Source organism: Rousettus aegyptiacus, unplaced genomic scaffold (genome assembly GCF_014176215.1).
Source record: "Rousettus aegyptiacus isolate mRouAeg1 unplaced genomic scaffold, mRouAeg1.p scaffold_m13_p_2, whole genome shotgun sequence".
Lineage (NCBI taxonomy): Eukaryota > Metazoa > Chordata > Mammalia > Chiroptera > Pteropodidae > Rousettus > Rousettus aegyptiacus.
In genome coordinates this window covers 63,041,234-63,064,016 of record NW_023416295.1, presented here as the reverse complement: position 1 = coordinate 63,064,016, position 22,783 = coordinate 63,041,234, and positions in this window count along the sequence as shown.

Genomic DNA, 22,783 nt, shown 5'->3' with positions numbered 1-22,783 from the left:
AAGAACTTAACACATTACCTTTCTCAGGTATATTTGCATTTACCCTGAAAGAAACCATATCTGAACTCAAGAGAATGCATGAAATTGGGGATATTTGAGAAATCAATGAAATGGGATAAAAAAAAATTTAAAGATACAGACTACATAGCAGGAATTTTAATTCAGCACTAAAGAATAATTTGTTTTCATGTAAACTGAGTGGGAGAAAAAAACAATTTGTTTGATTCATGGGACGCTTTTACTGGCCTTCAGACAGTAAACAAGAAGAAAATTTTCAATAGAGTAAGAAATCTAAATTAAATATGTAGTTAGATCAGTGTAGAGTTTCACTTTATCTCTAAGAAAACTGCACATAATCGAGCATATTGTGCTTCCTTATTAGACTTTAACAGAAAATATAAATCATCATATGTCTTATAGAAAAACAAAACACAAGACCTGCAAAAACAACTCTTAGAAACTACAGCTCTGACACTTGTGGATAGGATGGCACCAAAAATCCCAAGCTAGAGTGATGAAAACCAAAACAACCTTCAACTGCAAGTTTCGCAGCAATTAAAGACAAATCTGAGCCAAACCACAAAGATAATAAATATTTCCATCTCCTCCTTACCTTATAAAACTCCAACCTTGCTTCAACTTGGACTCACTTGTTCATCAGATTTTGTCTTGGTGTATCAACTGATTAAAGTTTTTAAAACTTATCCAAGATATCAGGTTGGACACATAGAGGTTCAACCAAGGCATGGCTACTAATGGGAAGGTAAGAGATGAATTTCTCCCTTATTCAATTTCTCCCCTTCATCTGATTCGTCTTTTCCCAATTTCCTTATCTCTGCAGCCTAAGATTATATCAAAAAGTAATTTTCCGTAGATTCCTTAAGATCATTTATTAACCACTTGCAGACATAACAGATCTACAAAGCCTTCTGTTTAAAGGAGAGCAATCGATCTGCCTGTTCTTGAGCTATGACCAATCACCTAATCTATATGCATGACATAATTTGCACTTATTAAAATTGCCTACTTTATTTTGATGAAGTTACAGATATTATAGACTTGAAAAGGAGACTTTGAAAATCATCATTTGTTTTTCAGTGAGATTTCCCACATAACAGACATACTGATAATACCATCTATACATTACAGAGTGTGTGTTACAATTTACAAAACATACACATATGCAGGCTTTCTGGTGGGACTACGAACCAGACAGACAGACGGAGACATCCAGTCTCTCCTTAAATACTACTTATACTGGTGGCTAATTACACGTAAGGCCTTCTACTCATTCTAATAGAAACCATGCCAGCCAGTGTGAGCAAATGTGATTCTTTGATACTCACAGCTGAAACCTCAGTGGCTCCGACCTCTCACCTCCACAACTGCAGGAAGTCTAGTTTTCTCAGAAAATTCCTGGGAATCCTCAGAGGTGCTTATAGGCTCTGGTCCTTACTCACCAGCCTGTCTGGGATGTTTCCATAGCAACTCCAGACATTTCTACCAAGACTCTACTTCAACCTCAAATTCTGCCCATCCCTGTTACATTGGAACTGGATGCCTTTGCTAGAATCTCAATCTGGAAACATGTATCTTGCCTACAGGAACACTTCGGTATTATTCTCACTCTCTCAGAGGCCCTTTGGCAAGATTGCCTAGACTCAGAATTGTTAAGGTAGGATGATTCTTTTGATTCACACACACACATTTGCTTTCTCCTCAGGGCATAAACACAACTGGAATGGCTGGGTCAAAACAAAATACAAATTACCCTGCTAGGTAACTAGAACTGTCCGTGCTTTCCAGCCTGCAGACCTGTTCTTGAGCTGGGCTGAACTTTATTTTTATGATGAGCTCTCTCTCAAGGCTAACTCTGTCCTCTCTTGCAAACTGACTTTGACAGGGCCACTCCTGTTATAATATCTTTAAAAATATGTTTGAAACCTAGTTTTGGACAATCTTGACCTCTCTCTTACCCAGTAGGCAAAAGGATTCTAAATTTCTTTGCAAATTAATGAGTATAATTGACTTCAGGAGAAGAATTGCTGCTTGGATTACTACCAGAAATCCCAGCCTCTATCAGATCAAGATTCCTTTTACATTTCTTCTAACAAAAAATTCTATATCTTATCATCTCCCATTTTTTTCATTCAAGTTTTGCCCTCTTGAGAAGACTGATAGAAGAACTCCTGGTAGAAGTTCATTCAGATAGATCCTAGATACCTAAGACCGTTGACTCTTTTCCAGCCTGAATGTACCAATTTCTTTTCGTTTCTCAAAGGAAACAGCTGGCAGATCATTTATCAGGCTGGCCACAGTCCAGGATCAGCTCCAATTTGCTAACATGTCTTCTATAATTCAGTGCTCCAGCTAATTCCAGTTTCGACAGGGTATTGTTGGATGTATTCTTGCCTTAATCTGGGTACTATATTTCTATCAAAAAATTCTAAGGTAATTTTTAATGTCTGTATCTTAAATCTGAACTAGTATTTTCAAATTTCATCAAGGTTAAGTGCACCCTAATCAGACACACCACTCTATTTAACACAGTTCTAGGGAAAGTAACCAATGACTTTCATTTGCTAAACCTAGTGATCAGACACAGTATTCACATATCCAGCTGCTAAGTGGTCAAACCCACTAACAGGTATATCTCAGATAAGATGTTCAAAACTGAAACACTATTCTCTCTGCCACCATACCCCACCCATACTCTTCCTCACTGGAATTTCTCTGTTATTATTAATATTCTCCTTCCAGTTGCTCAGGCCTCACACCTTGGTGTTATCCTTAGATGCTCCCTTCATGCCTTTTGTCTAATTCATCAGCAAATCTGGTCAGCCTTTCCTTCAAACCGTTATCTCAGTTTCTGAAACCTATTTCACATCCCCCCACAGTGCTGACCTAATTCACAGCATCTCTCAGCTGGCTTAGTACAATAGTATCCTAACTGGTCTGCACACTTGTCAGCATAGAAGCCAAAATGATCCTGTTAAAACATAAGCCATCTCATGGCACTCTTTTCAATATCCTCTGACATCTTGGCATCTGTTTCAGAGTAAAAGTCAAAAAGTCTTTACAAGGGCCTACCATGCCCTGTAAACCTGCCTTCTTTTTACCTTTTACTGCCCTTCCCTCACTGTCTCTGCTCCAGCCACCTTGGCCTCCTTGTGTTCTTGAACACACCAGGCTCAATCTTCTTGGAATGTTCTTCCCACAGATACCCACATGCCCTGCTTCCTTACTTTCTTCAAGTTTGTATTCAAAAATCACTTTGTTAAAAAAAGAACTGGAGTCCTAAGAGACTACTATTTAAAATTATTTCCAAGAACGGGCAATACTCAATTGTTTTTCTACCATATGACCCATTAAAATGTTTTAGTATTTCGGGATGAAAAAGATATTTTAGAATTCTAATTTCAGAAAACAATAATGCAAAGCATGTTTGATTTTTATCTCTTGATTTTTGTGATCATTGCAGTTAACTAAATCTAATATTTATGTCTTTTCTAAAATACTCTTAAGTAATTTGATTGGCCAAGATCCCATTGTCAGATGCCCACTGCGCACCCCTGGGAGTTACACCCCTGTCTCAATGGATGACTAGAACTTCCTACCTCTATACCTTTATGCACACCAGCCCCTCCACTGAGATCATTTCTACCTCCACACTCATACTGTTGAAATTCCCCATGTACTCTGTGACCCAGATCAGATACTACTTTCTCCATGAAGCTTTCTCTGATCTCTTCTTCAAAAAGGCACCACTCCTTCCTGAGAACCCAGAGCATTGATTTGCACTTCTTAGTGTGTCCATTCCTGTATGTGATCTTTTTATGTGACTTATGTCCTCTAAATAGATATCATGTATTTCTTGACATTATAAACTGTATTTTATTTGCTATTTTATTCCCTGCAGTGCTTAGAAGTGCCTCACATAAAATTATAATTCAATAAAATGTTCATTGAATAGTTAGTTAAAAATGAAATGAGTGATGAGTAAATTAAGACACATTCTTAAACTCCCTCATTTTAATTAATTTAGTTTTTGTTAATTAGGCTTATTCGAATGAGTGTCATTGTTATCTTAAATTAATGATATTACTGACAATAGTACTTGAATTACTTCTAATTGCTTTGAGGTCATATTTAAAATATGTTTCATTATTAAAAAAATACCTACTACTAATATTTTCCTTGGCTTTTTATTTTCAGATGTGGTTGCATTTATATAAAACACATAGTGTATATATTGCATATTTGTCTGTATATATTGGATGCAGATTCATATGCATTGATATTCAGCAATGGTCATTCTCTTAGCAAAGAATATGTACATACACACGTTATATTTTCTATGCAGGCTTGTGTGTGTTTGTGTAAACATCACATAACTTTTCAAGTAGGGCTATTGATCAAAGATGGGAGTAACTAATATAAAAACCCTTAGACATTTCCAAGGACCAGAATACTTTGAAGTATTTCAGCAAAAACATATTGACCTCTTTGGGGAAAAGGATTGTGTGCAGCAATCAGACATGACTATCTAATGTTGAAGATCAAAGGGTATTGACTGAAATCTGCAGTTGCCATAGCTACTGAGCCCTGTGAATTTACTATAGTTTCTTATTACAAGCACAAGATTTACAGTTAAGACCTGCTTTATTGACTAGAGGGGTTATCTGTTCACTAAATCTGGGGGTTTACTGGAATGATTTTCAGCCCACATTATTTTGTCAAATTGAATCCGATTCAGTGAAATTACAATTAAAATACAAAGTTCTTAAGTTACAGATTCATAATCTACTCTAACTCTACCAATCTTTTTAAGATATGCAAAATACTTTAAGACCAACTCCCATCTTAGAGGATAAGATGTTTATGAAGTATTTTTATTTGGAGCAGATTTTCAATTGACTGTAATGTCTGAAACAGACGTTTAGTGGCAAGGTTGACAAGCAGGACCAAGCCAGCACGTCTCAAACTGCATCCTACAAAATAGTTTAATGCTTTTTCCCTGGTGACACCAAGTGGATTTCTGAAAATAAGCTTTGAATCCCAAAATCTCAATCATCAAAGAATGTCTGGTTATCTACAGCTACTTTCTGAAACCTTCCTTCAAATGGAGATTTTAAAAACATAATCCCACCTTTGGCTGCCTTTTCTACAATTGACCTAGTTCCCAATTTCTTATACATCTGTTATCCTAAAAATCATTTCATTTATTCATCTAATTTCTGAATAGATATTTGCCTGTTGAGCTACTGCTCCCAACAAAGTATCTTCATAACTAAATGGGGGCTATTGGCAGAGAGGAAAAGTATAGAAGCTAGCCAGTAAGTCTCCAGCTTCTTGTAGGGAGTAAATGGATTCTCCCCACATCCCTTTATGTTAACAAATGTGCCCTTTTTCATAAATTTTCCAGAGCCTTAGGGGGAAGAATTTTCAAAATTTGTCTTTTTGTTTATTATTCTGGAAATCAAAAAAATATGCTCCTAGATGGGGTCCAAAACTGTGATACTGGCAGCCAGGTCAAGTTTGAATTCTCGATCGAATCACTGAGCCTCAGTTTGCTTGACCATAAAAATGAGAAAATAGTTTCTACCTCATGTTGTTTTGTAAAATTTTAATGTATTACTTATATATGAGGTGCTTAGCTGAGTACTTGACACATTGTGGTGCTCAGCAAAGTTGGATTATTATTTTCTACTAAAAAGTTGGTTTTTTGTTTTAAGTAAGAAGGAAGAAAAAGAAAAGATAAAGAAAAAATTCTTGTGATTCCAAATATCATTTTCAGAAGGTACAAGGAAGTCTAAATTTATTGTACAATCCCCTGTTCCCCTCTGATCAGACAATGCATTTTAAGTTTTATTTTTAGAAAACATGAATCTTTTGGAAAATGTCACAGTTATACCGTAGAACTTAACAGAAACATTTTATAGTAATTAGAAAGAGTGATTACTTATCCAAGTTTAGATCACTTAGGACATACTGAAATGTTGGAGCACAGTTTTGGGCTATTAATTATAACTAAAGTTTATTCCAGTTCTCCGATAGGAAAAACAAAACAAAAACAAAAACCAACAAAACCTAGATCTTTCTGTTCTATTTTAAGCTCTTTCCTAGAGTATTATATACAGGCTTAAAAAACAAACAAACAAACAAAAACAATAAAATACATAGGAAATTCAAGGCTGGGTGGGGGTCATGGCCATGGTTTCCTTAGTAACTGTGGTGGCCTAAATCCATATGGCCTTAACATATAAATGTATAAAGTATGCTGGGAAGAAATGAAGTTTTTTTAATATACGAAAGTATCCCACTTTCATTTCTTGCCTGCACATATTCTCTCTGTTCATCAGTAGAGTGGAAGCTAATGACATGCAGCCATGTGATAAAAATCTGAATCTATTTAACATTCATTTGGAGCATAACTCAGTATCTATATCTGTTTAAAATACTGCAGGGTGTGATCATCAAATAGAAATCAAACTGGAAAAGTAGTGCATAGAAAATTTCTGTTTCCTTGGGCTAAGTGGTTTCACCCAATTGCCTGCTCATCCCTAAGTTGATAATTCTTTCCTCTTGCTCAGGTGATTAACAGCCTTCAAGTGATGCATTCTAGAACACTGTGGGCAAATCCTTGTGTCCCTTCTCAACACTTTCTACTTAGAGTTTTATCTGCACCTATGAATTAAACCCGAGGAAAAACCAAACTGGAGTCTTTAAAGCAAGTGCACATATAAAAATTGAGACAATACATGAAAAAAATAAAGTTGCTATTGTGATAAGTGGAAGTGGGAGCAAGCACTCTGTTCTACTGAGAATTAATAAGGTTCGTATTCTAAGACAGCTTTGTTGTAATTTGGCAAGATTTAGGAATGTGGGAGGTTTTTCCGCTTGGCTCATGGACAATTTTTATATGGAATAGCACATTAATTGCTGGCCAAAGTATTAAGGTCCAGAAGATAATTAAATAATGCAAAGGAACAAAGTGGACTTTGCAAGCTGTATTTCTATTTCCCAATCTCTTGCTCTGCAGAGAACTCAGACTGCTACTCATTGGTTTTATTATATAATCTTCCTGTGCACAATGTATAAACTACAATTTAACTGAGGTTTTCATCTAAAAAATAATTTAAGAGAAATAAATCATGAAATAGCTTCCATATTTTCCAAATTAGCTATACTGGAATAAATATATCTTCTCTTGAGCGCTGTTACTTGGAGCTGTGAGTCTAGGTCCTGAAAAGGGTAAGGCTTTTATGAATTCTCCTGTTAGATTAAAATGGAATGTGTTTGGAACCCAGAGGTTGTGTACACAGACAGATACTTATTAGCAGATAGTTTCTCAGTAAACTTAGATATTTTTAAAGTAACCTCCTAAGGTTATCAGCAATTTCACATATTATAACTTCCATTTCCAAGTTTATTCCTTTTTAATTCTAATTTTATAGGTTTTAGTTATGTTTTAATCATACAGTCAAGTTTAAATTCTTTTTTTTTTCCTGAAAAATGATTTGAAATTGTGACATAGAGGTTCTAATAATCAATAAAATACCCCTGGAGCAACTAAAGCAAAAATAATTTGAAAGTGAATACTTCTAGAAAATATCTTCTTTGAAATCTAACTTAAAAAATATTGCCAGAAGTATTTTTTTTTTTCAGGGCTACAAAGAAAAATGTAAAGGAGATGAAAACACTTTCATTAATGATTCAAATGGACCCCAAATAAGTAAGATTGAAAATAGTTCATAATATATTCTCCGTTTTGGAATGATTATTTTTCTACTGAAACTGAGTTTGAGTTCAAGGATATAAATGGTAACAACAGACCATTGAGGCTATAGGTAGATGATAGATAGTTAGATAGATAGATGGATAGATGTTGATCTGAAGTCAGCACTACTGTCATCCATAGGAGCAACTCCCAAGCCTGGGCATGAGTAAACAGAATGTCTTGCCTGCCAGAGGTCAGAGGGGGGAGAGGGCTAGAATGCTGGAGTAAGGAGAAATTAGCAAAGCTTTTAACAATCATATAAGCCTGCTTGAAGAACTATAATCTAGAGTTGCTCCAAATGCAAAAATACTTTCTTCCAACTGTCATTGATTCCCTTCCAGAAATCTATGGTGGTTTAGGATGTTCAGTGATGGGCTGGAAAGCAAGGAAACATCTCTTTTAGTCCTAATGATGCTTAGATCCTAAAGTAATACTAAAGAAGATGCCTATAATATACATAAAACATCTTGCCCTCAAGACATTTGACACAAAAAGGGAATTGCATTTAATAAAGTTGTAACCTAGCCCAGACCTAACTCAGCTACTGATTGGATCAAAGTGGTCATTCTCTCAAAGTATCTGATGGAGGAAAGAGCAGGCCCTCCCTGGGAAAAGGAAGATTATTCTCTGTGGGTCTTTTAAATACATCTGCTGTACAATTTAAAAATTATGGTACATGCAAAGAAAGAGGAGAACGTGACCCATAATTAAAAATTTTTAAAAAGTCAATAGGAGCAAAAGCACTGATGATCCAGATGTGGAAATTAATATACAAGGACTTTAATAAAACAAAGTTTTAAAGAATTTAGAGTAAAAGAGGAGGAGTTTTAGCAGAAAAATGAAAACTCTAAAATTAACAAATAAAAATTCTAGAAGTAAAAATACAATATCTGAATTAATGATTTGTTGGACAGGCTTAAAAGTAGTCTAGATTCCATAAAAGAAACAATTAGATAACTCATAGAAAGTCAATAGAAATAATATAAATTGAACCACAGAGCTGAAAAAAGAACTTTAGAGACATGTCAAACAATAACAAATGGTCTAATGTGTGTAATTGTAGTTACAGATGGAGAAAAGAAAAATCAGGCAGAAGAATTACCTGAATAGATAATGGCTAAGATTTTTTTCAAAATCAGTGAAGGGCGTCAAACCACAGATTAAGAAGTTCAGAGAAATTTAGGGGAGATAATAAGTTTATGTTTTCTCTTCTTCCACACAAATCTTTGTTTAAAAACAAATAAAAAATTGGTGTTTTTTCCACATTTTAAATATTCTTCATACTCACATATTATCACTAAGTGATACCCTCATCCAAAGCTCCTCCTTTGATAATTCTTAAAAGCCATCAAAATCATACTTGGAAGGTAATTAGCCCTATTCCCTTTACTAATGATCTAAACTATATTCTCTGGAAGAAATCTCAAACTCTCCTGATACTATTCCAAAAATCATAAGCATGCCACAAAGATATTTCACCTTAAAAAATAAGTGCATGTATTAGCCCAGTATATCAATAAAGAAGATCTTTAGACTTGCAGGTCTTGTAGAATAAGAAAAAACTACTTTCAGTCATTTGGATCCTGTTATATGTTTCAAAGCAATTCCTGAATTGCACATCAAATTCATTGCCCCTAGAGATCTTAATTGCATATAAAACATATCTTAAGTTCACTCCAATTGACTTGATAATGAGTCCTCATCACTATGGAATCCATGAGGTCAGAGTCTCCATTAAGACATTGACAAGAAGCAGCCACTAATGGACCTGGATAGCTGGAGTTTAAGACCTGGGGCACTCAGATTTTTTAGGCTTGCTTCTGTGACAAGGCCACATGTCCGTGGTACAGCAAATTTTGTATTATTGTGGTGCTTTATGCTTGATCAGGTTTATCAGAGCAACAAGTCTGAACTTCACTGTATAAATGTGACCCAGTTTAGCATTTTAAAATTATAGTTCAAGCATGCTTAGGTACCCTCAATATCCTGTTAGAAGATCTCTGAGGTCAAACTTAGTTTCATAATGGTACTAAGATATTATTTGCTTTTATACTCCTCCTATGAGAATATAAAAGAGTTTCTCAGAGACTGACATGTGATGACCTTGTCTGCTGGCTAATAGACTGATTGCTTGAGTTTTCTTGTTTATTTTTTTTTCAAAAAATTTCAAAAGTAGTAGGTTTAGGGTGTGAAAATGTATTTGCAGATATTTACTTAATTTTTTTCTTGTATTTCCACTACCCTCTTGTTAACTATCTTCTATTATATCTGCTAAGATCTTTGTAACCACTTATCTTCACTGAATCCCTTCATTCGAAATTCTAAAGTTCTCCCTGTCCCTATGTGGAAACACAATAACTAGTATGTATACTTTATAGTCTGGTTTTACAATGACATTTTAAAATCTCTGTAAAAACTTTTCTAAACTTTTAAACTTATGTAGAACTTTTATTATTTTATAATTTAATAGTATTTTATTCTAAAATATTTTTATGTTTTTATATATTTAAGGATGGATCTTAGCTTAAAAAGAGGAGATTAAAAGGTAAACTTCCTCAAGCCATAGTTGCAGTCTACAATTATAGATGCCGAAATTTTTAAGACTGACATTAGAGAGTTCTCTGACTCATGGAAGGAACATACTCCAAAGACACTATGTGAAACTATAATTAGAAAATGGAAATATGACAAAAGCTATCTTTATCTCATCTCTGTAAATGTTGACAATATACCTTTTTGTGTCTTATGTAACATTACATTTTTAAATGGCATTAAGGTGCCCATTAAGTCACAGGATTTTCAAGGCAAACATTTAGAGTTTAAAGAAAAAGCAATTACATATTTTAAATGCTAAAACCCAGGATCAGTGTATTTGTAAAATACCATGGAAATGAATTACTAGAGAGATGAAATAATCTGGAGCTATTGTTCTCAAACTTTAGTGGACAAATACTCAGAAGGCTCTCTGAAATGAAGGTTTGAAACCCTAGAGTTTCTGACTAAGTAGGTCTGAGGTGGGACTTGAAAATTTGCTTTGCAAACATGTTCCCAGGTGACGCTGAAGATGATGGTCTACCTTAGGAATCACCAATCTAGAGCAATGATTCTCAAATTTCAATGTGCAAAAGAACCCTTGGGGACTTTGTTTTATCTGCAAAATCCTGGAGCCTCCACTACCTGGAGAGTTTGATTCAATAGGTAGATCTGGGAATGCTACAAATTTCAAAAGCTCCTCAGGTGATTCTGATGGCCATGAACAAAGGACTTTGCTTTAGGTTTTTAAAAAGTTTCCCAAGTGATTTAAACATTCAGTCAGAGCTAAGAACCAGTGCTTAGATGCTACTTGCTGTCTTTCAAATGATTTGGCAGTACTTCTAACCCTACCACATTGCTGCCATCCTTTTCCCCTCCAGATCTTGAGCAGTGCAATGTTATCTGCATAACATCCTCTTTCTCCCACTCACTCCCACCCTTTCCCCAACTACTATATCCATCTCCCCTCATCACTACTGGTTTGTAGGTATCTGATCTGTGCTAAGCCATTAAAGCTTAGGCGTTATTATCAACTCTTGCCTATCTTATGACAAAAGAAAGAAATCAAAGGTAAGGAACAAAAGGTTAAAGATGTCCCACAAAAGAGTAGAAATGAGAGAATTAGAATCCCTGGTTACTGAGGTACCAGTATAATAGAGTCTTTATTTCTGAGAAGTCTCATAATTATTTTTAAAAATCCATTGTTTTTGTTTTTGCTATGCTCACTTAAGGATCTATAACTTGCAGTCAAAAGAGCCTAATGATATTATAGAAATATACGTATCCTTCATTGACAAAACCTGATACCCAGGACATTCTTTAAAAGGGGGCAGATATTTTATGGATAAGAAAATTAAGAAATTTGCCTGAGGCCACACAGAAAGCCAGAACCAACAGCAGAAATAAAAACTGTTCATTGGTATGTTTTATACTGCACAGCCTCTCCACGTATTAATTTGATTTACCTAAAACACCCAAAGGCAAAATAGTGGCTTCTTGTAAATTGGTGTGCATGGAACTCCTAAGCCAAACCTTATGAGAATAAATTGCAATTTCCAATGATTATTTAGCTACTACTGATCTATTACGTTAGACAATATGTTTGGACTTGGCAGACAGACATCTCCAGATCTGTCCTTCATGGTTTACACCCTTCCTTGGGAAAGGTCAAGTGCAATAATGGCTTTCTTTCACTCTTCGCAGCTAAGCATGAAAATCTTACTATAGGAAGAGTGTACCCAATTGCACTGTTATTGTCTGTGGAATCCACATGATGGCCACAATCTTTGCTGAACCACAGCCCAGGCACACACTTGGACTTTTATGGCACTTAAATAATGGTGTTGCACTTTAAAAATTGTGCGGAGGTTTTAAAAAATTCTAGTCTCATACAAAGTTTTTCTACTTCATGTAAAATAATTTATTTTCCATCTATCTACATGAAAGGGTGCAGGAAGCATGGAAAAGGACAGGAGAAATTTCTTTTGTCTATACTTTATTTCTGTCTTTAAACGTGACCTACTGTTTGAAATGTTGGACATACTTGAACGACCCCATCAGAATTCTCAATTGCCAAAGCTGTCTGTCTTCTGAAAGCTGGACTTTTGCTAGAAAAGAGATGTCTAGAAAAGCGAATTAATTCTGTAAACTTACTAGTCATTTTCATTAATCTAAGTCTGCAGACAAAACAGCAAAAACACTTAGATAATGTGCTGTAACAATCCCACATGGAGATTTTAAAATGAATACAAAACACATGTCTCCACAATCATGTCCCCACACACACAAGAGCAATAGGATGATAAGTTTTAGTATGAATAACTCAAAATATTGGATGGTATGTGTGGATTGAAGGTTGTGGGTTATGTGCTTTCCCGAAAAAAGAAAAATGTTCCGAATAATTTATCTCAGGATGATCTTGTGAGATTACCCATAAAAGGAATGTCACCCTCTTATAGAAAAAAAACAATGCAAGGAGACTTGAGTAGTAAAGAACATGGCTTGAAAACAGACTTCATAAATACAAAAGGAACTGTTAAATAGAAAAAATAATCCTAATTTAACAGATTTTGCTTAATTAACTTTCTTTTGTTTTAAAACATTAAAATTAGGAAGTTTTCATTCCTGTCTGTATGTTTGAGCAGCTATAACAAAATTCCACACACTGGGTGGCTTATAAACAATAGAAATTTATTTCTCACAGTTCTGGAGGCTGGAAGTCTGAGATCGGGGTGCCAGCATGGTCAGGTGAGGGCCCTCTTCTGGGTCACAGACATCTCATTGTGTCCTCACATGACCAAAGGCTAGGGAACTCTGCTGGCCCTTTTTTTTATGTAGAAATGAAACCTAAATACCTCCTAATACCATCACTTTGAGGGTTAGATTTCCAACAAGTGAATTTTGGAAGAACAAAAACATTCAGACCATAGCAATTCCCTTTCGATGCAAGGACTAAGAACTGCCACATCGAGTGAATGTGCTATGTCTCAAGTGTTGTTCATATATTATCACACTTTATCATCACAACCATTCCTATCAGGTTATTGTTATTATTATCCTAGTTCATATTAGTTACCTATTGCTGTGTAACAAATTAACCTCCAACTTGATGGCTTAAAACAAGAACCATTATTATCTCACAGTTTTAGTTAATTAGAAAATCAGGCACAGCCTAGCTGGGTGCCTCAGGCTTATGTTCCTGGCTATTGGCAGGCCTCAAAAGATCTATTTCCACACTTCCTATGTGGTTTCTGGTAGGCCTCAGGTATTCACTGGCAATTGCCTGAAGACACATAATCCTCTTTGCAGGGGTGCTCACAGCATGGCAGCTTGCTCCCCTCAGAGCAAAAGGTTTGAGAAAGAACAAGAATGGATCTCCCAAGGAGGAAGCTAAAACTTTGTATAACCTAGCCTTGGAAATGATATCCTATTACTTCTGCCATATTCTATTAAAAGACAGTCACTCAGCACAGCTCATGCTCAAGGGGAGACAATTACACAAGTGTGAAATACCGGGCAGGCAGGGATCCCTGAGGCTGTCTTATAGGCTGCCTACCAAAGAATTTTTATTATTTTAGTGGCTGAGGCAACTGAGGCTTAGGGATCAGAGACCAGCTTAGGGAGGCTTAGGGAGTCCAGAGACCAGCTTTTTAATCAATATGCAATAGAAAAAAAAAATATATATATATATATATATATTCTAAGAAATTAATCTTTTATTTGCTGAATCATTTTGACAACCTTCTATTGAAGAAGCTTAAGCCCATATAACGGCAATAATTTAGATTTATCAAATGCATTGCACTATTAGACATGTGAACATATAGTGCTAGATTTTCAGTATTTTTTATACACTTTAGTATCTAGCAATTTTCTCAAATTCATTGCTCTTTCAAGTTTGCATATGAGTTGACAAGATAGGAAATGACAAACACATTTTCATATGTTTTATAGACAGATTCTCAGAAGTGTTTATTTGGCTTAGGGTTAATGTGAAAGAAGAAAATATAATTTTGTACAGAGTCGGCTTTATTAGAAAATGATTACAAACACCTGACCTCAACCTAGTTATTGCAGTGGTGTTGGAGAGCCAAAGTTTCTTCTTTTATCTCAAAAAGAAAGTAGATGCAGTGGAGCCATTTTCATTTATTCCCTGCAGAATACTGTTATCCTACTATTTCTTATTTAGGTTGGAATGCTTTGTAAAGAGCCAAATGACAAGCGAGTCTAAACAGCACGTAAGCAAAGGACTATGACCAGGTTTTCCTAGGTGCCAGTTTTACCGTAATACAGGAATGTGCAACAAAGGAAAACCGAAAAGGCTTTCTGACAACTGCCTTATCGGTTTAGTCAGGCCTTCTGTGCAGACCAAATGGCCTGTGCCAGCACAGAGGAATTACCCAACTGTCACCTCTCTCCCAACTGACTGCTGTGTCACAGTCGAACTACTACATTAGGACTTTTATTTTTATGCATTGTTCTTGTAACGGAAACTTTGGCATTATCTATACCCTTAAGATACTCATCTCTGTTTCTTTAACACCTAACTCATTGCTAGCTCTTAATAAATATTTAAGAACGGCCCGTCTTTTTTGAACATATGGATAGTTTGAGCTTTGGATTTTTATCTTTATATTGATCGGGACCAGCTGGTAACATAAGTGACAAAATTCTGAGAGACAGGTTGTGTGTTCACAATAAACTTCATTCAGCAAAGGGGGAAAAGGATATAAATTTTTCAAGACAGTTATTCCTTATGGGAGTTCCATATCACTGGCATCTAAACTTTAAGGATTATTCTTTAAATCACACTTTTCTTTTTTACTTATCTCTGATACTGTCTGAAAAATCAATTAGATAAAAATATTTTAGAATTGCTAATTTAGGCATTTGTCTAATAGCCCCTCATAACAGTATGGAGGTTCCTCAAAAAAAAAAAAAAAAAATAAGAATTGAATTACCATATGATTCAGCAATCCTTCTACTGAGTATTTACCAAAAAAAACCTGAAAACATTTATCTGCAAAGATATATGCACCCCAATGTTCATAGCAGCACTATTCACAGTGGCCAGGACATGAAAGCTGACATGTTCTACAGTAGATGACTGGATAAAGAAAATATGGTGCATATATAAAATAAAATACTACTCAGCCATAAGAAAGGATGAAATACTGCTATTTGAAACAACATGGATAGATCTTGAGATAATCATGCCAAGTGAAATAAGTCAGATAGAAAAAGTTGAAAACCACATCATATCACTCATATGTGAGACATGAAATTGAAAGCAACAAACAAACATCACAAACAAACAGAGACTCATGGACATGGACAGTGGGTTATTGGTTACCAGAGGGAAAGCGGAGAGAGGGGAGGTAGAGAGGGCTAAAAGGAGTCAAATATTTGATGGTGAAAGGAAATCTAACTCTGGGTGGTGAACACGCAATGCTTTACACACACACACACACACACACACACATACACACAACTTACCAGTGAATGATACAGTTGAAACTTATTTGATTTTGCTAATCAAAGTCACCCCAATAGTTTTAAGTAAAAAATAAAGTAGAGGAAAAATGTTTTTCTTTTTAGAAAATGATATTAACATTAGTAAAGATTTCGATATAATTGTGCCTCTTATTATAATCCACATTTCTATATTTCCAATAAATTGCTACATCTAATCCACTAAGTATTACTTAGAAAACTGTATCATTTATACTCAGTAAACTTCAGAGTAACCATTTTGTCATTATTCCATGTGAAAATTAAACATGACATTGTCTATGAATTGCATAACAAATTATTATCAGGTAAAAATAAACATGAAAAATGGAATAGTTTGGCTATAAACATTTTAAATATAGCCAAATGATATGTCTTCATGTAATCATTTCATTTTAAATTTAAAATATTATATTAAATTTGTACAATACAATTAGCTGGACCTGACATCACCAGGCTTGTCTCTTCTTCTCAATCCACGCTTGTTCTATTTTTGTTTTGTTTGTACGGCGCTGTTTTGGATGAAAGCAAACTGGGACTACTGAGATTTAAACAGGCAGGAAAGAAAGAAGAAGGATTCACATGATGCGAGGAGAAGCTATAAGTCAGTTTTGTTCACCCTAACCTTGACTGTGCCTCTACTTGTTGGGTTGCCCTCCAACAAGTGTGAAGACATTACCAGTGATTTCCATTCAACAATGCATGCTCCTTGAGTTACTTTGTTTTTAATCACCTAGTCATATCATGGTCACTCTGAAGAAGCATAACTAATATTTATGGAGTGCTAACTGAGTGCTTAGCACATTATCTAATTTAATATTCACCACTACAATCCCAGGAGATAGGTGATAGTAGTACCATTTACAGAGGAGAAAAGTGAGGCTTCAGGGTTAAGTAACTTGCCCAGTTTCATAGCAGTAGTAAATGTTTCAATTGGAATTAACACCCAAGTTTTCCTAACTCTGTACCTATGTTCTAATCTGTTGTTCACATATTTTTGAGTCATTGGGGACTGGGGATATCATTGGCATAGATCACAGTGAATGTTATTCACTCAAAGAGAAAACAAAGCTGAGATTTTAGGTTTATTAACATTATAGTTCGCCAAACCACAAATTCTAACATACCTAGTCATAGAGTGCAAAAAAACTGAGTAATACTCACCTGAATTGTGCAGTCAGCAAAATGACACCCTACCTACAGGATTGCCTAAGCATTCTTTCAGAGTTAAATAAAGCAAGAAAGAAAAAGTTTCTCTTTTTCAAGTTTTAAGTGTACCCGTGAACATCTACAATGAAATTCTTAGTGATTTTAATATAAATGGTAAGTTATTTTTTATTTCATCATGTTTAATGAAAATGAAAACAAAATAGCTATCTTTTATAAATAAATTCTAACTTAACCTCCTACACCAAATTTTAAAATGACAAATAATAGTTAAAATAAGTTGGAATGAAACTTAATGTTTTCTGTTTGGGTTAATTAGAACAGGTAGCATTTCCATAAATATGAATGTTTCTTGTTTTACTTTTTTTCTTTTAAGCCATGGATAAAGCCAGAAATCTTGCCTTGTGGCTTTAGTTACTTTTGAAAATGCAACAATATTTCTATTTTACAAAATCTGTCACATGCAGCCAAACTGTTATGACTTAGCACTCCAACCTGGCACGTTTCCCATTCATTAAACTGATTTCCCATTGTATTAAGGAAAGAGCCTAGACATTAAAGACAAATGTTATATTTCTATATGTAGACTTTTTTCTTAACCCTCGGTCGTTTACAGCCAAGATTCAGATTCTTGGCTCTGAGACCAGGTTCCTCTCACATAAACTTGTTTCAGAACATGTGCTCCACATTTGTTTCCTAGGATGCAAATGGCTTGGGCATGTGCTGACTAAAACTCAACACCAAGGGGATTTAGTTAGATTCATATAGCTTGGCAAACATTTTGCTACAAAATTGGGGTAAAGATCATAAAATAATGCTTTTTTCTTTTTAACCTCCTAACCTCTGGACAGCTTTTCAGATTGTTTCCAGACAACTTTATTCAGATACTGAAACAGCCTTCACACTAGAATAAATGTATGTGAAATAGAGCTAAGATAATATCTTTTAGATTTATCTGAGAATAAATTTTCACATCCATTTAAATGTATTAATTGATAAGGATGAGTCCTCTGCAAGAATGAGAACTCTGTAAGAAGAATTCTGAGAACACAGCTACATGTCCAGTCAAAATAGATAATTGGAAGTCTTTTTTTTTTTTTTTTCAGGGATACTGGATCTGAGGAAACTTGGAGGAGAAAAGCCATAATATTGCTTTTTACTAACATCCCAATTACTACTTTCCAAAGTGCTTACTCTCAATATTGGCAGGCTTGTATTAGAACTCCAAAGAGAAATACAAAATGGCAATAACATCATTTTTCTTACAGATTAATTGCCAAAATTTATTTTTTCCTGAGGTTATTTAGTGGACTATGGAGGTGAAATAATGTTTCCAATGCCCACATGTTAAATTTTTAAGGATCATCAGCCAGAATCTCATTAAAATAAAAGTTGTTTGGAGAGCACATTACAATTCTAAAGAAAAGGCCAAACTGCTAACTTTGTCTGATTTTAAATAAAGTTTCAAGAATGAAATAAAGATTGTCTTTTTCTCACATTTTTAAGTGAGATATTTCATTGTGTACATGTTTCATTAAAACTTAGTTGCCTTTGCTTTGATTTTTTTGGTGTTTTGAAAATATTTTTGTTTTTTAAATTTGTTTTTAGTTTTTACTTGTCTTTGCATATATAACATATATGATATACATACATATGTATGTGATATACATTGTTTATATACACAAATAAATATAAATGTATCTATGAGAAATGGTCCCATGCAATTTTCTACTAGCAAATAAAAACATTTTTTCAATGATTGCCTTTGTAATCTGTGAGTACTTTTAGATTGTGCTTCATTCATTCATAAAATTCATTCGACAAATAATTTTATTTTACCATAGTCAACACTACTGGAAATTAGATAAAATTCATTAGTATTTACCCTGCAAACTCTGATTTAATGGTATTTTCTTGAAGATGACAAGAAGAGTATTTATTTAATTTAAGCCTGGATATATAAGTCAACAGGACTGTAGAACACAGTTTTATTAAAAACAATATTTTTGTAAAGGATTGGGCAAAAAGAAAAAATTTTTCTTGTGATAGATCTTACCATATAACTACATAAAATGATAATAACAGAACCAACTCTGAGATTTGTTAATTTTTTCTATTGTTTTCCTATTCTCTATTTTATTTATTTCTTCCCTAATTGTTATTATTTCCTTTATTCTGCTACCTTTGGACTTGATTTATTCTCTTTTTTCTAGTTCCTTGAGATATAATGTTAGGTTGTTTATTGGAGATCTTTCTTTTTCTCTTGATATATGCATTTATTACTAATAACTTGTTAGAACTTTTTGCTGCATTCCTAAATTTTGGTATGTTGCATTTCAATTTTCATAAGCCTTAAGATATTTTTTATTTCCCTTTTGATATTTTCTTTGATCCACTAGTTGCGCAGGAGTGTGTCATTTAATTTCCATGTATTTGTGAATTTTCTGATATTCCTCCTATTACCGATATCTAATTTCATACTAATGTGGTCAGAAACAATACTTGATATAATTTTTATCTTCTTGAGACTTGTATTGTAGCCTAATGTGATTTATCCTCAAAAATTTTTGTGCGTACTTGAGAAAAATGCATATGCTGTTGCTTTTAAATAAAAACATATATATATATATGTCTGTTAGGCTAATTTCTTCTATAGTGTTGTTCAAATCTGCTACTTCCTTATTGATTTACTCTCCAGATGATCCATCCACTGCTGAAAGTAGGGGATTAAAGTCCCAACAACAATTATATTGCTGTTTGTTTCTCCTTTTAGTTCTAATACTCTTTCTTTCATGTACATAGGTGCTTTGATATTAGCTGCATAAATCTTTACAATTGTTATATCTTCTTGAAAGATTGGCCCCTTTATCTTTATATAATGATCTTGCCTCTTTAGAGCATTTTAGCTTAAAGTCTATTTTATCTGATATGAGTTTAGCTACCCCAGTTTTCTTTTATTTACCATTTGTTTGTAATATTTTTCCATCTTTTCACTCTCAGTCTATGTGTTTTTAAAATTAAAGTAAGTTTCTTGTAAGCAACATATTGTTTGCTCTTGCTTTTTATTCATTCAGTCATTCTACATGGGAGAATTTAATCCATTTATGTTTAAAGTAACTATTGATAGATAAGGACTTAATATTGTCATTTTATTTACTATTTTCTGACTGTTTTGTAGATCATTTGTTTCTTTCTTCCTCTCTTGCTGTCTTCCTTCCTAATCAAATTGCTTTTTACAGCAGTATGCTTTGGTTCTTTTATCATATTTGTGTATGTGTATTTTCATAGGTTTTTCCTTTGTGGTTGCATGAAGCTTACATAAATATATATAATCCTATTTAAAACTGATAATTTTGATAGTATACACAAACTATACTTTTACTTTTCCCTTTCCCTTCCTCACATCTTAAATTACTGATGTTATAATTTACATCTTTTTTTATATTGTATATCCAATAATAAATTATTGTAGTAATAGTTATTTTAATGTTTTTTTTTTTTATCTTTTAAACTAAGGTTGTAAGTGAATTATGCACTACCTTTACAATAATAGAGAATTTGTCTGTGACTAAATATATACCATTACCAGCGAGTTTTACATATTTATGTTTTTATGATGGTAATTAATATTCTCTTATTTCCACTTAAAGAATACCCATTAGTCCTGATAAGGCAGGACTAATGGCAATAAACTACCTCAGCTTTTGTTTGTTTGGGCAAATCCTTATCACGCATACATTTCTGAAGATTAGTATTCTTTGTTGACAGTTTTCTTTTTCTTTCAATATTTTAAATATATCATCCTACCATGTCCTAACTTGTAAACTTTCTGTTCAGTAATCCAATAATAGTATTATGAGAGTTTCCTTATATGTGACACGTCACTTTTCTCTTGCTGCTTTCAAAAGTCTCTCTTTGTCTTTGACTTTTGACAATTTAATTATAATGTGTCTCAGCGCAGCCCTTTTTGGGTTTAACTTATTTGATTTTCTTTTTTTTTTAGCCATCATTATTTAAAATAAATTTCTGTGCCTTATTTTTCTTTTTATGGGATTCCCATACTAGGTATATTATTATCTTTAATGATATCTCATAAATCCTATAAACTTTCCTTGCTCTTTTCCATTTTTCTTTTATTCTTCTGACTATAGCTTCAAATGACCTATCTTCTTTTTCATTGATTCTCTCTTTTGCTTAGTTGAGATTCCTATTGGCGCTCTCTATTTAATTCTTCAGTTCAATCATTGCATTCTTTAGCTCCAGGATTTCTTATTGGTTTAGTGGTTGTTTTATGGTTTCTATTTCTTTGTTGAACTTCTCATTTTGTTTATGTATTGCATTTCTAATTTAGTTTAATTATCTGTCTGTGTATTCTTATATTTCACTAAGAACTTTTTAACGAGGATTATTATAAATTCTTATATTGTTCATAGAGCTTCATTTCTTTAGCTTTATCAGTTACCTTTGGTGGTGCCATGTTTCTTTTCAATTCTTGATTCCTTGCAATGTTATCTGCAAATTTGAGTAGGTAATCCTCTCTTCCAGACTTTACAGATTCTCTTCAACAGAAATAGACCTTCACCAGCCAGCTTCACTTGGGGCTTTAGATGGGTCAGCTAGTGGCATATGTGGGCAAAGTAGGGCTTAGAGTCTCTAGTTAGGCAAGACCATTCCCCATGCTCTAAGGTCAAGAAGAGAGTCACTGTCTTGGCTCTCAGGTAAGGTGGGCCTGTTGACTAGGCTCTGTGTACAAACATGGTGTCAGGAAGGGCTGTTGGTTGTGCTCTAAGTAAAGTAGCATTCTAAGCTGGACTCTGTAATCACCTCTGGTTGGCAAGGTCACATGCTACATTCCTTGGCAAGGTGGTGCCATTGGTTGGACTCAGCAATTGGGCAAGGCTCTGAGCTGGGCTCTTCAATCACTCCTGGTTGGGTATTGTCTCAGGCTGTGCTCCCCAAATCGATGATGCTGCTGGCTGGAATATATGTTCATACAGGACCACAGGCAGTGATTCACAGTTGGATAAGACCTCAGGTTGTACTCTTAAATCGGGAAAGGATGCAGACTATGCTCTGAAGTTGGGTGGGGCTATAGGCTGGGCTTTGTGATCATGGAGGCTGCTGGCTATATTCTATCGTTAGGCAAAGTTGCTGACTGGGTTTTTTGGTTGGAAGGGTCCTCCTGTTATATCTCACAGCTGGGTGGGCTATAAACTTTGTTCTGTGTTCAGACAGAGTTGTTGTCCAGGCTCCCTTGTCAGGTGGAAGCACAGATTACCATTCCGCAACTTGGTAGTTTTTTTTGTCTGGACTTTCTGCCTGAGCAAGGCTACAAGCTATGTTCAGCAATCAGGCAAATCCATAGGCTAGTCTCTGCTACGGGATGAGACCGTAGGCTAGGTTCCAAGGCTGTCCAGGTCACTATTCATGCTCTCTTGTTACTCAGGCCAGAGGCTATACTTGACAGTTGGGAAGTACTGCTGGCCTGGCTCCCCGCCTGTGCATAGCAGTAGGATGGACTCCATGGTTGCCAGGATTCTCTCAGCAGGCTTCCTAGTTAAGTGAGACTGGAGGCTATATTCAGCAGTTTGGAAGGGCTTCCAATTTTCCTTCCTGCCCAGGTGGGGCTGTAAAACAGTCTCGATAGCTGGTATGGCTAGTTGGCGGAACTGTCAGCTAAGCTACCTGTTCAGACGGGGCCACTGGTTTGGCTTTGCAGATGAGCAGAGCCACTGACTAGGTACTCTTCTCAGGCACAGTGCAAAAAGGCATGTGGGCCACCAAGATTGAGTG